At 42.5% G+C, this 13,511-nt stretch overlaps 1 protein-coding gene across 6 annotated transcripts in view; it reads right to left on the bottom strand.

Moving 5' to 3' along the window:
* Window positions 1-13,511, bottom strand: part of RBMS1 (RNA binding motif single stranded interacting protein 1) — a 213,338-nt gene that overhangs the window by 117,891 nt on the left and 81,936 nt on the right. The window lies entirely within an intron of this gene.

Below are 13,511 nucleotides of genomic sequence, written 5' to 3'. Positions count from 1 at the left end.
TAAGCGAGAACATTATAGGAACCGTCTCTGGCAGAAACAAACTGCGCAGAATCTATAAGGCAATATTTTCACCACCGTGCCCGATTTTACCAGCCATAGTGCATCCATTCTGCATCTGCTCCATGTCAGTTTGTCTACCTTGATGACCCGGGGTCATCTGTTTTGCATCCATTTTTAATAGACTCTTTTTTTTGTTATTGCCCAACCTAGTGATCAATTTTTAATGGCCATCACTTCGATGCCAATTTATTGTGACAGCTGTAGGGTTGAGCCAATCTTGAGATTTCAGGATCGATTTTAAAATCCGATTTCAGATCATTTTCCAGCCGATCCCAATCGTGAAATGTGCTCCATCGCCGATCGGAATCCGATCTTTTCCGATCCCGATCGCTCAACCCTAGTCAACGCTTCTCTATGGGAAAAGTCACTTTCAGGGTTGAGCCGATCTTGAGATTTCAAAATCCCATTTCCGATTATTTTCCAGCCGATCGTGAAATTTACTCGATCGCTGATCGGGATGCAATCTTTTCCAATCCTGATCGCTCAACCCTAGACAACTGTTAAAAATTCACCCATTGCCTTTATGGCTTAGGCCCAGTTCATATCTACATTTGGGATTCCGTTTGCGGATTCCAATTGGGAACGGAAACCCATACACATAGAAAAGGGGTTACCTGGGAAAGCACGTGGACCCCATAGAGTATAATGAGGTCCGTGTGGTTTTTGCTCAGTTTCCACATGAAACATGCGGAAAGAAAGGTCCTGCAAGCAGGACTTTTCTCTCCACATGATTCATGCGGAAACCACATGGACCCCATTATAGTTTATTGGCTCCATGTGGTTTCCTTTGGTAACCTCTTTCTAATACATATAGGTTTCCATTCGGGGGGTCCTCAAATGGATTCCCTAAACAGAATCCAAAACGCAGATGTGCACCAGGCCTAAGGTCTCATGTAGCGGGCCACAGCAATAAACCGTGGTGGCAATACAATTTTTACCCGCGGTGCGTTTCACAGAACGTCTGCAGAGGTTTCCTCTGCCGTCACAGGTACAATTGACCTGTGACCCCTCTTGGACAAGCCCCAGGATCTGGTCGTTTAAAACCTGCAATAGACGCGACTATATCAATACTATGCAAAATTCTGAGAAGCGATTTTCCCTTGTAGTTTCGGGTCTTCCCTGCAGAACACCACAGTCATTTATCAACATCATCCCAGTAGCGTGCATTGGGCTGAACTCCCCGAGGTTCTGCAGCAGTTGTGATGTATAATGAATGACTCATTAGTATAACCCAAGGGTAGGCGGTGGTGTAATCGCAGGGCAGAGTTTCTCCACCTTTCCCCAGGAATCCCCCTGCAATCTCTATAATGAAGAGTAGTTTGTCAGGTTATTGGTTCTGCCTCAGTCCCATTTTCTTATATGGAAGAGGCGGCCATGCATTTAGCAAATCATGTGTAGCAGAGCTGCATCAGTCATTTAACCCTTTGGGACTGTATCGTTTGTGTATTATTTTAGGAGTTCTGACAATCTGAGCTCTGCTACATGTATAGCATGTGGCGTTTCAGTGCACACCTATCCATCTAATGATGCAGTTACCTGTATAGATAATGGTGAATTCAATTCTTCTGGTCTAGGGTAGAAATACAGTATATCACTATTCGGATCCAAAAGGTTTTTCAGCTCACATTGATGTTTACTGTGGTTTCAATCCTCAAGCAGATAATGGCGATTCTCAGATATTTGCCATTGCCCAAATTATAGAGTGAGTCAAATATAGGGCGAGACCTTAATATCTGTCAGACTATCTGTCAGACAAAGGCTATCATCTGGAGCCATTTATTTATTATTAATACACAAGTATTTTGCAATAGATTTTTATTAAAATGTTGCCTTATATTGGCTTCTGCAGCTGCTATATTTTATGCTGCACAGCCCGCTGCAGAGCGGCGTTCATAAGCAAATCCATCAGACTTCAGCAGGCTATACACATCAGATTGTGATGGCCTTCATGCATCCATTCATGGTCACATATGATCCCACCATCAACATTAAAGGGATCCATCACCCTGGCGTCACGGCTAAAGTCTTGTGGTCAGTATTATATTGAAGACTGAGGATGAAGAGTCAGGATAAGTTCACACTGAGTTTTTTTGTCAGGATATCCGCCTCAAAATCCTGACCAGAAAGACGGCTCCCATTTAAATCAATGGGAGCCGGTTCGTTCTTTTTTCTGGGAGCCGGAAAAAGAAGCGAGATGCTCATTCTTTCAGGCGGATTCGCTTTGCAACATCTTCTTGAATACACTCCCTCCTAGTAATCCGGAGCGGCACTGGCCTCCAGTCGCAGCTACCTGTATTTTGGACCGGAACCTGAGGCGGCCTCCGTCTCATGTTCCTGTCCAAAAAACCACGTGTGAACGTGTGAATCCCGAACGGATTACCAAATGCAGATGTGAATAAGGGGTTAAAAGGGTTTCCCCATCTCAGGGTTTCTCCTCTTCTTCTGTCTCCTCTCCTCTTCCCGATTTTATTGACAAGTGGATGGGCGGTCTGAGTTTAGACAAGCTTCTCTCTGGATAACAGAGGCCATGATCAGCAATGTCCTACCCTTATCACACTGCGGAGCAGACATCAGGCTCCATCAGCCATCAATCACATTGGTGGTCATCACCAGCCTGACCACTGCAGCTAAATAGCAGAGGTGGTCTGTAACCAACATCTGTAACCAGATAGGAATACTTTAACTGTCTGGTGTCTCATTGTGGGTACTGGGTGTTACCAGTCGGGGGTGTTTATCCTTACAATCTCACAATGTCCCGTCAGTACTTTGACCCTGGGAATGGCGACACCCAGTTGTCAATTTATTTATACATTTCTAGAAGAAAGAACAGAGGAACGACACAAAGCTCTAAGGAAAGATTCTCCAAAATAGTTTTTCATTTCATGGGGAGCTCAAGAATCTACTCACCAGCCATGTCAGAGGAGGTGACGGTTTTTCTAAGAAAACATGACTATGTTGATGATGTCGGGCACGGAATTACCATTACATAATAGCCATTTTTTAATACTTTGGTGTAAATAGCAGCACTGACTTTCACTGACACTTCCTAATTCTATGACTGGTTAAGCAGATAAGCCTACAGCGTTGCGTTCATCCAATTACATGAATTCTCATTTCCTTTCACTTCCTTCACTAACACATACATAAGAAAAGCAGAAGTGTTACCCAACAAACACAGAATATTGGAGATATTGCCAAATCTGATTTTATTGTATACATCAGTCACATTCACAAATACAAAGTTCTTGGTGAGCCGCACAAAGTGATGCAAATCACAGGCCAACCATTACGCTTCAGTACGGTAAGCTCTGAACCAACCTGTTCAGACCAGGCATGAGGCCAAACACTACGATCCTATAATTGGCGCACAACACCGAGTGTATACATCGAGCCAAGTTTTTATATTGCTCTGTGTTATCTTAAAACACATAAAAATACCAATAAACACTTTAAGGCTATATCCACACAGGACTGCTCCACTGCTGACTTTTCATCATGGAAATTCAGCATCAGGTTTTCTTGAAAGCTGCTGCTGCAGAAACCCTCTGGAATGGGGTGGTTGTTGCATTGGCAAACCTTCTGGAATCACAGCTGCTTCCAACCTGACTACAAAGCCTACATTGACCGTGTCCTTTTTGGACCCGCTCTACAATGTATAAATGCTTTTGTACCCTTTGTTATTGCTCTATGCATCTAAAACGAAAACTGTAGTAATATTGCAACTCATAATAATAATATTTGGTGCAGACCTGTGTTTCTCTATGGTTACAGACTACAAACAAACCCTGAGTGTAGTCTGATCTCACAGTCATGCGTTACTACCTTCATTCATTTTCTGCCTGACTCCCAACAGTTGTCTGGGGACATGAGGCTAGGGCATGCTGAATTTCAACACCAGTCTTTTTGTACCTGGGGGAGTACATGTGGAGGTGTCAACACATGTAGGCTCGACCATGTAGGACATACATGTTGTGAGAAGATGAATCCCGCTATATCAGCCTCAGATTCCTGATTTATGTGTGGTCCGGGGGGGGGGGGGGTCTGCAAAAGGTTACAGCCCCAGGTGTGGGTCATGGGCTTGTTACTGGCCCATAAAAGGGTGCAGATCCTGGGAGGAGAGGAAGTACCTGGGTCTGTCCTGACACTGAGAGCCTTGTGGTTTTTTTGGTTGATTCATGTGGCTGGCAGTAAACCACACGTACAGTTAGTATTTTCTGTTTAGTTAGTGCTCAGACGAGCAGGATTTTGTTTGATGTTATTTTGCCTGACGTTAAGGCTGTATTTTGTTTTGCTTATTTTTGTGCCTGATGTAAAGGTTTATTTATTTTGCTGTTTTTCTTAAATAAACTGTTTTTTGCTGCAATATTTGTGTCCCTGTCTCTGACTGATTGTATCTGCACCACTGCTTCTATCGAGTTACCTTCCCTACCTTCAATGCGTATGGGTGACTCAGGAAGAATAGCCGTCAGCCGAATGTAAAATGATGTGACATAAACCCTATAAAAAAATCACTAATGTCAAAGGTCCATCATTCTGTAGTGAGTCCACAAGATATTGGAGCTTCTTCAAGGATTCCAGCACTGGAGGTCTCCAAGTCAACATCATGATAGAGCACCACTATTGTTATAGGTACAACCCAGCCAGTGGTGCAACCCATTCATAATGGGACAAGTCATAAGATAACTTTAAGCAGAACCTATAGAATTCCAAGAACTACTGTCTACGTAAAGTGACATTTTGGGCGAATATCCGCTGAATTATACTTAGATTACAATGAAGCGATATAAGAAAGTCCTGTTCCATTTTATGAAGTAAAAGAGAATTAGTAATATGTCTAATTATAATGTATATTGAATCCTGTTCTCAGTTCACTGCACATTTTACCATAATGGTTTGGAGGAGTGTGTGATCTACAGATTCGGGGTTATTTTTAGCCACTTTATTCCCCGTACAATGAATGGAATTACTCGACTCCAGATTGCAATTATTGTAAACTGCAGAACTTTTTTAATGAGCCAATAAAATCAGGACATCCTCTAAGTGCTTTGTTATGGAAATCAGAATATATTTTATGCAAAGGCATTTCCAATATCTGTCTAACAAGGTTTGGGAGGTTCGGACAGATTTGCATATCCCATCGTTCTGCACAGGGGACGTCAATGTGTTGCTCTCAGTGGCCTGCGGCGGTAAGAAAAATAACATTACCTTGGTGCATGGAGTAAGGTCACTTTCAACAGGGGTTATACTGTAATCCTCCAGAATGGTTTCTATTGTTACGCCCCTTTCCTCCTTTGGACATTAGTGGTCCACACCCTGCTGACATCACCCTACTACCACCTCCATAGGGAATAATGTGCTTATTCTTGCCACATAACCGTGCACTGCCTCCCTCAAGATCAGCACACTCCTCTCCTGGTGCTGTCGTCACCTCTTTATTGGCTACAGCTTGCTCTTTCCTTGCCTATGTGATTGTTCTGTCTGTCACCTGCAGCCCTGTCGTCAACTACGTTATTCTCATAAGTTGCCTACAATAAGATCAGCACACACCTCTCCTGCTGATGTCATCATTACGATCATTTGGCCACAGTATGTTCTATCTCCGCTTATTGGATGGTATTGTCTGTCACTTGTAACAATGTTATCGCTAACACAAACACATAAGTGGACAAGGCACTGCAATAACAAAATCAGCACCCATCTCCGCTGCTGATGTCATCACTGACATCATCTAGCTACAGAATATACTATATTCACTACCTCTCATAATATCAGTACACATCTCCCCTGCTGATGTCATCACTGACATCATCTGGCTACAGAATATACTATATTCACTACCTCTCATAATATCAGCACACGTCTTCTCTGCTGATGTGATCACTGCCATCATCTGGCTACAGTATGTTCTACATTCACTACCTCCATACGTGTGCTCGCTTCGGCAGCACATATACTAAAATTGGAACGATACAGAGAAGATTCACTACCTCGCACAAGATCAACACATGCCTCCCCTACTGATGTCATCAGTGCCATCCACTGGCTACAGTATATTCTGTATCTGCTCATTTGAGGGAGTTATTTATCATATGCAGCCATATCATCATCAACATCCTATCCTACTAATATTATAAGGGTCAGTTCACACGTGAACTGCCCGCGCGGGTTTTGACACGGAAAGAGACGCGGTGAGCCGCGTCTCTCTCTTGTCAAAACCCGCCTGCCGCGACCATCGTGGTCACGGCTTTCCCCTCCGCTGTCGGCTCAAATGAATGAGCCGACATAGGAGGGAGCTGCCGGGGGCGGAAGCCGCGCGGTTGAGCCCGCGCGGCTTCCGCCTGAAGAGAGGGCATGTCCTTTCTTTTCTCCGCTAGCGTCAGCCCGCCGCTAGCGGAAAAAAAAAGCCCAGTGGTCTACATAGACCACCATTGTAAAGGGGCAGATTTTGAAGCGAAATCCGCTGTCAAAATCCGCCCCTTTGTTCACGTGAAAGTGCATGTGAAAGTTGTTGTTTTTTTTTGTGTGTTAGCATGTTTGTTACTCAATCAGGCAAAAACCCTGGAATGGATTTGAATGAAACTCGGAACATAGATAGTTTGTAACCTCAATTAAAACATAGGCTACTTTTTATTCCGGTAAATGACATGGCTTCACGACTGTTATGAATTTATGTTCACTATATTACACTGCTCTTGCAGCACCTTATCACAGCCAGGGCTGTTATCTCTCTGTGTAAACACACAGCTAACCCTCAGTTGATTGTGTACATGCATGTGCATATTATCTGATCAGCTCCAGGCAACATGCTGACATATTGGATGGGAAAACACCTTTCATACAAATTGGCAGTTTGCTACTTTTAAATATGCTGGGAAAAAGAAAATCTAATTTGTTGCAAAATTCAAAAACAAAGACAGCTAAGAAGGAAGCCAGAAGTCACAGAGTTCTCCTCTAGCGGAGCACAGGGTGGATCATCAACGCCAATAACATGCTCATTATATGACGTCCCAGTGAGTTGCTGAGATGCCGGAACAATCACAGGCACGGTGTAAGGAATGAGTTCAGCAGCAGGACAGCTTAAGAGCTGCCGAAACGCAGCAGCAGGCAAACCATCGATGGCAGCAAATTCCTGAATATAGGCGGATCATCGACGCCAACAACCCACAGAGGCTAGTAAATATATAAGTGAATAGGTCACTGCCTCCCACAAGATCAACACACTCCTCTGCTGCTGCTGTCATCATTCCCATCATCAGATTGGCTACAGTGTCTTCTATCCCCATCTAATATGTATGTCACCTGGAGCCCGGCCATCTAATCTAATCCCATAAGTGACTGTGTCATAGCCTCTCATATAGGCTTGGACATCCACAGATCCCATAGATTCCGCCAGCTATTCGTTGGGTTTCCGCCATTTTTATACTGACATAGTCGGAAAGAAAAGTCTCCCGTGTATGCCTTTTCTTTCCGCCAATATTCTTCGGATTCTGATACGGAGACTCTGACGCAAATGTGAACCCAATACTCTCCTCTCCTACTGCTGTCATCAATCCATAAGCCATGGAATCAATCACTGGATTATTACTGAATTACTGCTTCTGCCTGACCATGGTTGTCAGCTATATATATATATATATATATATATATATATATATATATATATATATGTACCGGAGTTGGGCTGTGGGAAAATAGAAGAGTTGGAGTCAGTACTTTGACCTACCGACTCCTACAGCCCTGGTGCAAGCCATATATAGATTTAATAGCATGGACAGTAATGAAGCGGAATCAACCACCTCTATATGAAACAAAACTGGATTCTTAGTTAAGTGGTTGGCAGGGCATTCTGGGACCTTTAGTTGCCCAGCTACAATACTTATTGAGGATGCCTTTAATAAGACCTTAATAAGATATGTTGGAACTGTTGCTAAATCAGGAATGTCTCATTTTCATCCATATGATGTATGATATAGTATTGCTGTCATCCGCAGATATGGACTCCGGTCACAGGGAGCGCCTTCTACCACAGCGTGATGTAACTGTTAATTATGGTTCACCGGCTCCGATCCCGAGCTTTACTACAACTCAGCAGTCATCTCCATTTGATTAAATTACAATCAACTATAGCAGCCGCTTCATGTATAGAAACCAACATCAGCCCTGCTGTCAAAATGTCAAGGAAAATATATAGCACCAAAACTAAGCGGATTGTTTATTTATGACACTGACATTAATTAATGGAAGAAGAAAATCTGGAAAGATGTATATACGTGTCACAGAGTACTGCAAGGATAGGTAGGTGTACCGCAAATACAGTATACAGGCAGCAATAACAATAGCACAAGGGTGGTTACAATAGTAAATGTATAATAACATGTAGGATACTAAATATATAACGTGTAGGATACTAAATATAATGTAACATGTAGGATACTAAACATATAGCAGATGATATATAGTGTCCTATCTGCAGGTTATAGAGCAGGAGGAGCAGACTGTATATAGTGTCCTATCTGCAGGTTATAGAGCAGGAGGAGCTGATTGTATATAGTGTCCTATCTGTAGGTTATAGAGCAGGAGGAGCAGATGATATATAGTGTCCTATCTGCAGGTTATAGAGCAGATTGTATATAGTGTCCTATCTGCAGGTTATAGAGCAGGAGGAGCAGACTGTATATAGTGTCCTATCTGCAGGTTATAGAGCAGGAGGAGCAGATTGTATATAGTGTCCTATCTGCAGGTTATAGAGCAGGAGGAGCAGATTGTATATAGTGTCCTATCTGTAGGTTATAGAGCAGGAGGAGCAGATTGTATATAGTGTCCTATCTGCAGGTTATAGAGCAGGAGGAGCAGATTGTATATAGTGTCCTATCTGCAGGATATAGAGCAGGAGGAGCAGATTGTATATAGTGTCCTATCTGCAGGTTATAGAGCAGGAGGATCAGATTGTATATAGTGTCCTATCTGCAGGTTATAGAGCAGGAGGAGCAGACTGTATATAGTGTCCTATCTGCAGGTTATAGAGCAGGAGGATCAGATTGTATATAGTGCCCTATCTGCAGGTTATAGAGCAGGAGGAGCAGATGATATATAGTGTCCTATCTGCAGGTTATAGAGCAGGAGGAACAGATTATATATAGTGTCCTATCTACAGGTTATAGAGCAGGAGAAGCAGATTGTATATAGTGTCCTATCTGCAGGTTATAGAGCAGGAGGATCAGATTGTATATAGTGTCCTATCTGCAGGTTATAGAGCAGGGGGAGCAGATTGTATATAGTGTCTTATCTGCAGGTTATAGAGCAGGAGGAGCAGATTGTATATAGTGTCCTATCTGCAGGTTATAGAGCAGGAGGAGCAGATTGTATATAGTGTCCTATCTGCAGGTTATAGAGCAGGAGGAGCAGATTGTATATAGTGTCCTATCTGTAAGTTATAGAGCAGGAGGAGCAGATTGTATATAGTGTCCTATCTGCAGGTTATAGAGCAGGAGGAGCAGATTGTATATAGTGTTCTATCTGCAGGTTATAGAGCAGGAGGATCAGATTGTATATAGTGTCCTATCTGCAGGTTATAGAGCAGGAGGAGCAGATTGTATATAGTGTTATATCTGCAGGTTATAGAGCAGAAGGAGCAGATTGTATATAGTGTCCTATCTGTAGGTTATAGAGCAGGAGGAGCAGATTGTATATAGTGTCCTATCTGCAGGTTATAGAGCAGGAGAAGCAGATTGTATATAGTGTCCTATCTGCAGGTTATAGAGCAGGAGGAGCAGATTGTATATAGTGTCCTATCTACAGGTTATAGAGCAGGAGGAGCAGATTGTATATAGTGTCCTATCTACAGGTTATAGAGCAGGAGGAGCAGATTGTATATAGTGTCCTATCTGCAGGTTATAGAGCAGGAGGAGCAGATTGTATATATTGTCCTATCTGCAGGTTATAGAGCAGGAGGAGCTGAGCAGATTGTATATAGTGTCCTATCTGCAGGTTATAGAGCAGGAGGAGCAGATTGTATATAGTGTCCTATCTACAGGTTATAGAGCAGGAGGAGCAGATTGTATATAGTGTCCTATCTACAGGTTATAGAGCAGGAGGAGCAGATTGTATATAGTGTCCTATCTACAGGTTATAGAGCAGGAGGAGCAGATTGTATATAGTGTCCTATCTGCAGGTTATAGAGCAGGAGGAGCAGATTGTATATAGTGTCCTATCTGCAGGTTATAGAGCAGGAGGAGCTGAGCAGATTGTATATAGTGTCCTATCTACAGGTTATAGAGCAGGAGGAGCAGATTGTATATAGTGTCCTATCTGCAGGTTATAGAGCAGGAGGAGCAGATTGTATATAGTGTCCTATCTGCAGGTTATAGAGCAGGAGGAGTGGATTGTATATAGTGTCCTATCTGCAGGTTATAGAGCAGGAGGAGCAGATTGTATATAGTGTCCTATCTGCAGGTTATAGAGCAGGAGGAGCTGAGCAGATTGATGTATATTGTAGTTATGTGGGAAAAGATTCAGTATAACCTGTACTTTACTTGTATATACAAGCGCATCTCAATAAATTAGAATATGATCAAAAACAATTTTTTTCCTTCCTAAGTGTTTAAAAAGGTCCCTTAGTCTGATTCAGTAGACAACACAATCATAGGGAAGGCTTCTGACTTGACAGTTGTCTAGAAGGCAGTCATTAATACGCTCCACAAGGATGGTAAGCCACAAAAGGTCGCCTCTGTCTACCGCCCAACCCGTGTTCTCCGTTCACTCAATGACCTAACACTTACATCCTCTATTATCAGAACCTCCCACGCTCGTATACAAGACTTCTCCCGAGTTGCACCACTTCTCTGGAATGCTCTATCCCAGACAGTCAGATTAACTCCCAATTTTTGCAGCTTCAAGCGCAAACTAAAGACACATCTTTTCCGTTCCATAATTAGAATCCCTAAAACTGACCCTCCTCTGTTCACACTCAGAGATGGATTCCACCTCACAAAATCCGCCTGCAAAAAGCTGTGTGTGAACTTACCCTTATAGGTTTTTTTGATACGATACCTGGGGGTAATGGTCTGGTTCCTACACCAGGTCACATGATCAGAACATGCCTCCGGGTCACTCCGCCTGCAGTAGTTATCTATGTTCTGGGAGCTGGCAGACTATAATAAAGCAAGGCCTCATAGCCACAGGTAACTACTTGTGAAAACTGGAGAGGAAGAAGGAGGTCAGAGCGAATCAGAGCCGGGTGCTCATGTGAATCGAGGCCAGGACCAGCCTGGAACCCCCAAGTACCGCGTCCAAAAATTTCGACAGAATGAAGTAAAATAAGACTTCACCAAAAACTTTTTATTCTTTATCATAACCTGGATAAACCTTTTAAAAATGGCCGAAAAACCATAGAAAATTCATGTTTTGTAGCTTCCACAAATTCTCTCGAGTCAGACACTCTAAGATATAGATTTTATATCACCGGCCACCTACTGAGTCGCGACTGTGCAGACAACAAAGACCACTTACAGATATTCTGTCACTTTTGAGAATGCATTTTGCAGGTAATTTTCAAAAAGCGTCAACATCTTCAATAAAGCATCGACTTGCATAACTGGAGCCAATTTTAGTGTCCTGGAATAACATTGTGTATGCAAATTAGACAATTGTTAAGTCGTCCAGGGTCGTCCATTGTGGTTTATCAGAATTTCCAATTTGCCCCCTTGTTTTACCCCCAATGGAAAAGCGATAAAGTACAGAATTCAGAATAGGTTATCGGTCCATATTACAGAGTCAGAGCCAAACTACGTGCTGCCCTATGGTGCCCATGTTAAAGGTATGGGCCCATGTGTTTTGTTTAGCAGACTAAAAGTCAAAAACTTAACCAAAATGTTGTGTTATAGATTGCTTAGATGGTAGCGCCTACAACATGAAGTTTACATGTTCTCTTTAAACTTCCCGAGAAATGAGAGAGCAACATGAGAGATTTTGTTCCATTACCCATAGCGCCACTCACCCCAATATTGCTGTCAACCTGGAGGCCTGGAGGCCATCTGCATGATGTCAACAGCAATGACATGTTTCATCCATGAAACCACTATAGCGGCTGAAAGAAGAGGTTTAATGATCCTTCCTCCACCACTTGTTGAAATCTGAAAGTAATTATATGACTAATGGGAAGCAAAAACATAAATACAGACATTTTCAGAGAGAGCTTTGAGCTATTCCTCGGTGTTACCCCGGGCCATTATCAGCGGCTCAGCCTCCTCTCTTATCTTTGGAACACTTCATAGCATTTAGTTCAGAACATACAAAGTTTTGGATTATTTTGGTCTCTGACCTCATCATTTGTTTTATACTTGTCCCACATCAGGGCATATACATTAGGGGCATATTGACCAAACCCTTGCATACATACATGCATACATACATACATACATGCATGCATAGAGTCAGGTCACCATGCCACCATTACCTTTCCCAGCAGTTGGTGCAGCTTCAAGGACCTTTTTTAACATCATCCAACATCATCTCATAGTCTAAGGTTCTGGAAGGTGCATTGCAGCATTAGCTCTGCAGTCTTTTTCCAAAACAGGATATAAACATGGCTACAGGTCCTAGACATGGGTCACAGCATCAGCAATGGACGATTTTTAATCTACTTCGATGGCTACCTTCCATAGCTATAAAATTAATTTCTGGACGGTCACTTTAATCTGCCCTATCCATTAAGAATATATGCATGCTCGGCAGACATCTAAAGTGTATGGCCGCTTTAAGACTAAATCCTCACGCAGTAATGCAGCTTTTTTTGTTGCAGGTTTTTTGAGCCAAAGCCAGGACTAGATTGAACAGAAGTTAGAAGTTTAAGAGCTTTCTATATATTTACGATTCCATTTGTAATCATTCTTGGCTTCAGCTCAAAAAAAACGCAGCAAAATCTGCACCAAATTCGCTGCCTTTCCACAACGTGGAGCTTCGGCCTTAAAGTGTTTTTCTGAGATAGCAACTTGTCACCTATCTAGAAGATCAGTGAGGGTTTGACTGTGGAGACCCCCCACTAAATGATAAGAATATCACTTGTCCCCTTGTGTAAATGGATCAGTGACTGAACGTGTATGTTGCATTTATCATTTACACTGTATGGGATTATCGTAGTATCCGAGTGTTGTACTTCCTTGGCAGTCTCATAAACCTTGAAGGAATCAGTTGAAGGAAGAGACCCCTTCTCATGAACTGTGGTATAATACATTGCTATCTTGGTAACATGTAATTGATTTCAGATAAAGGATAAGACACATGCTTTTATGTCAGATAGTCTTTTCCTGCAATAAAGCGAACATCCATACAATATAGTATATAGGAAAGGGAAGACGACCCTTGTTAACGTATCTGTAAAGGATCTTGTAATCCACACCTACTGATAGAAATCAATCTGTCTAGATTAGGAAATACAAGAAAACAAAAAATGA

The sequence above is a fragment of the Leptodactylus fuscus genome, chromosome 8 (assembly GCF_031893055.1).
Source record: "Leptodactylus fuscus isolate aLepFus1 chromosome 8, aLepFus1.hap2, whole genome shotgun sequence".
NCBI lineage: Eukaryota > Metazoa > Chordata > Amphibia > Anura > Leptodactylidae > Leptodactylus > Leptodactylus fuscus.
The sequence above is the reverse complement of the archived record's forward strand: the minus strand, read 5'-3'. Positions and strand labels throughout refer to the sequence as shown.